Below are 4449 nucleotides of genomic sequence, written 5' to 3' on the forward strand. Positions count from 1 at the left end.
TCAATGTTTTAATAACTAACATATCACTGCTATTAATATATTGATTATTAATATATCATAATATATAATCTTCTGATTCCATTTTGTAGTTTTGTATGTATATGTGTTTATGGTGACCTCTTGGGATTGGATAACCTATCAGGGAGCTCGTCACTGGAATAAACGGATTCTTCATTTTTCAACAGTCATTGATTTCCTGTAGCTCTTCATCCAGAGATGGGGCCTTCCTTATTAAATTTTGCCCATCCACATTGCCTTGTGAACTGCTGCTGTCCTTATGCAGGTCATGTTTAGGAAACCACTTTGCTGAGATTTCATGGACTCAGCCTCCTGGTCATGTATAGAAGACATTATCTAGTAACAGATTCCTTGTTTCTCTGCCATCACTGACAATCTTTCTTCACAATATTCCATGATTTTTTTTCAGCCTTAGGTGTAAGAAGTGCATTTAGATGTATCAGTTTGGGGTTGGGCACCCCATGGTCACTTATTCTCTGCATTATTACCAGGCATAGAATTCTGTTGTAGTCTCCTGATGGAAAACAAAACTTCTTTGATGAGGGGAAACAGCAATACTTACCTGTGGGGTATAAGGAGAAGTATTTAGAATACAGTTAGAGATTATATGCATTTATGAAAACGGCAGTATTTTGTGCTCCTCTAGATTATAAGACTTTTCTCTCTAGCCATAGGTAATTGGCTAGCTTTACAATACTAGGCATTACAGCTTTGGTTACCCCCAAGATAAAAGTATCACCCTTGTATAGTTTGGGACATCTGGCTAGGCTGATCACTTGGTCATGATTGTGCTTTTCAGGCTTTACAGATGGGTGGAATATTGATTGCTTTTCTTCCTTGGTGGCTTACATAGAAATTTCCAATACTATGAGAACTAGTCCTCAGGAACAAGTCCTCAAAGTTAGTTCCACCTGAATTTTTCCATGTCCTGAGTCTGAAATGTGTGGTGTCTTCAGCAATAGGTTCTTACCTTTGAGTTCTGGGAGGTAACCAAGGGCAACATCAATAGTCTATATTGTTTTGAGACTCTCTTGGACCACTCTGATCAATAACTCAAAGAAGATTTCTCATGTCTGTCACTGGGTTCTCTGTAGATATTCTACAGCTCTTGGAAGGAACATTTTTATCCCATGTGAAATAACTTTATTAAAATACAAATATATGTGTATGTATACATGCTCATATAGTACATATTTTTCATTAAGGTTATAAAATAATATATTTCCATATAGTTTTTTCAAACATCCTGAATGTTATTTATGTCTCCTTCCTCCTTCTTTTTTATTATTTTCTATCTCCACCCAGTTAAGCCCCCCCACGCACATTTTTACCCTTTCTCTCCTCATAGCTCCTGTGTTCTATTAATTCCTTCTGGAGCTCTTTTCCCCCCATCTCTGCCTGGTCTCTTTATGCTTTCCTGGCCTTGAGGGTTCCTTCAGCTTATGTATGCAAATCTGATGACTTGAAGGTAGAATTCACATGTAAGAAAAAACATACAGCATTTCTGTTTATGACCTGGGCTACCTCGCTCAGTATGATTTTTTTTTCCCAGTTTCATCCAATTACCTATAAATTCCATGATTTCACTTTTCTTTAAGGCTGAATAGAAATTCCATTGGGTGTATTTACCATATTTTCATTATTAGTTTATTAGTTGTAGGACATTTAGTTTGTTTTTATTTTTATTTTTTTTACCTATTGTGAAAAGAGTGATAATAAATATGGCTGAGCAGGTATCTCTGTAGTAAATTATCAAATCTTTGGGTACATAACAAGGAATGGTATAACTGGGTCATACAGTAGATCTACTTTATACTTTTATTAATTCCACTAATTTCCACAGTGCTACACCATTTTGCAACCTCACCAACAGTGGATGAGTGTTCCCACCTGCCCCACATCCTCACCAGCATTTGCACTCAGTGGTTTTCTTCATCTTGGTCATTCTGAATGGAGTAAGACAAAACATCAAAATGGTTTTATTTTACATTTTTCTAATTTTGAAGTACATTGCACACTTTTAACAGTGTTTTTCAGTCATTTTTATTTTATTCTCTCTGACTCTGTGAGCTTCCTCTTCCCTTCTTTCTCCTTTGCTCTGTAGAAGGTCTTTAGTTTTATGATATCCCACTTATCAATTGTTGGCCTTAATTCCTGAGGGGGGAAAAGTAGCATTTGGAAATTATTTTCCTGCATCTCTGTCTTGTAGGGTATACCCATGTTTTCTTATAAAAGATTCAACATTTCATGTTTCACACTGATGTTTTGCTTCATTTGGAGTTGATTTTTGTCCAGTTGATTTGTGTGAGAGATATGGGTCTAATTTCATTAGTCTTCACCATAAATTTCCAGTTTTCACAGCATCTTTTTTTGAAGATGCTGTCTTTCTTCCATTTGTAATTTTGCTATTTTTGTCAAATATCATTTGGCTGTAATTATATGCACTCATGTTTGAATTTTCTATTTGATTTCATTGTTCATTGATCCGTATGCATGTTTTTGTGACAGTACCATGCTCTTTTTATTACTATATCTCTGTAATATAGCTTAAAATATCCTATCTATCTATCTATCTATCTATCATCTATCTATCATCTATCTATCTATCTATCATCTATCTATGAATTTGGGTGAAGGGTAGTAAGGGGGTAAAGATAAGGGATGTGACCTAAATACAGTCTATATTATATGAAATACAAAAAGTTCAATTTTAAAAATCTGGTATGGTTATATTCCCCCAGAATTGTTTTTTTGCTCAGGATTCCCTTGCTTATCCAGGGTCTTTTAAGCTTCCATATGAATTTGGATTGATTCTTCTGTTTCTATGAAGAATATCATAAGGGTTTTGCTTAATATTGCATTGAATCTATAAATTTGCTTTTGGTAGATTTTCACAATAATACTCTACAAATTCATAAACATGGGAATCTTTCCATCTTCTAGTCTCTTCATCAATCTCTTAAGATATTTAAAGTATTCATTGTAGGGGTTTTCCCCTCCTTGGTTAGGTTTAGTTCTAGTATTTTTGAGTCTATTGTACATGGGAATGTTTCCAGGATACCTTTCTCTGCCTGCTTGTTGATATTTAGAAAGTCTAATGATTTTTGTACATTGTTTTGTATCTTTCCAAAGAATTGGAAAAGTGTTAATCATTTCTATAGTTTTCTGGTGGAATTTTGGGATCACTTATGTACAATATCAGATCATCTGTGAAAGAACAAATAGGAAGGATAATTTGACTAATTTTCCCATTAGTATTCCTTTAATTTCCTTTTCTTTACTTATTACTATAGCTAGCTTCAAGCACTGAATTGAAAAAGAGTGGGGATGGTGGAGAGCCCTGTCTCATTACTGATTTCGAAGGGACTGATTCAATTTTTTCTACATTCAGGATGAGGTAGATTGTGGGTTTTTCATATATAGCCTTTATTATGTTGAGGTATTTTCCCTCCAGTCCTATTATCTCCAGGATTTTTGTTATGAAGCCATGTTGGATTTGTCAAAGGTCTTTTCTGTGACTCTTCAGAGGATCACATAATGTCCTTTCTTAAGTCCATTTCTATGATATATTACATTCATTGACATGTTTGTTCAGCTACACCTACAGCTCTAGGATTAAGCCAGTTTGTTCTTGGTGGCTTATCATTTTTATATACACCTGTATTCAGTTTGCAAGTATTTTATTGAGAACTTTTATATCTATGGTCATCTAGGATAATTGCCTATAGATTTCTTTTTTTTTTTTTTTTCCTTTTGTAGTGTCTTTACCTCATTTCAGTTTTAGAGTAGCACTGGCTTTGTAGAAAGAGTTTGGAAGTACTCCTTCTATTTCAATTTTTGAATAATTTAAGAAGTATTGGTTGTAGTTCTTTTTTTCCAGCAGGACAAAAGTCTACTGTGCATTCATCCATACCTGGGGTTTTTCATTCAGAAAGTTTCCTACTACTGCTTCAATCTCCTTTTTTTTTGTTACGGATCTGTTTAAGTTGCTGATCTCACTTTGATTTTTCTTTGGTGGTACATATGAATCTAGAAATATGTCAATATTCTTTAGGTTTTCTAAATTATTTGAGTATACATTTTAAAAACATTCCCTTATAATATTGTGGAAGTCTTTGATTTCTGTTGAAATGGTTCCCTGTTTATCTCTGATTCTGTTAGTTTGGGTCTCTGCTTTCTTTCTCTTAGTTAATCAGACTTAGGGTCCGTTAATCTTTTCCAAGAATCAGGTGTTTTTAAGGATAGTATACACAATATTCTTCTGACCTTGGCACAACTAAAGATTTCTTAGATACAACACTAAAATCTCAGTCCTTAAAAGAAATCCTCTCGGGATACTTTATTGTGGAACAAAAGTCCTCAGCATCCGTTTCTTAAAAAGCAAAGAATGTATGTTTTTAAGTACCAGCAATATGCCACACATGAGTTAAA

Source organism: Nannospalax galili, unplaced genomic scaffold (genome assembly GCF_000622305.1).
Source record: "Nannospalax galili isolate Female #2095 unplaced genomic scaffold, S.galili_v1.0 scaffold819, whole genome shotgun sequence".
Lineage (NCBI taxonomy): Eukaryota > Metazoa > Chordata > Mammalia > Rodentia > Spalacidae > Nannospalax > Nannospalax galili.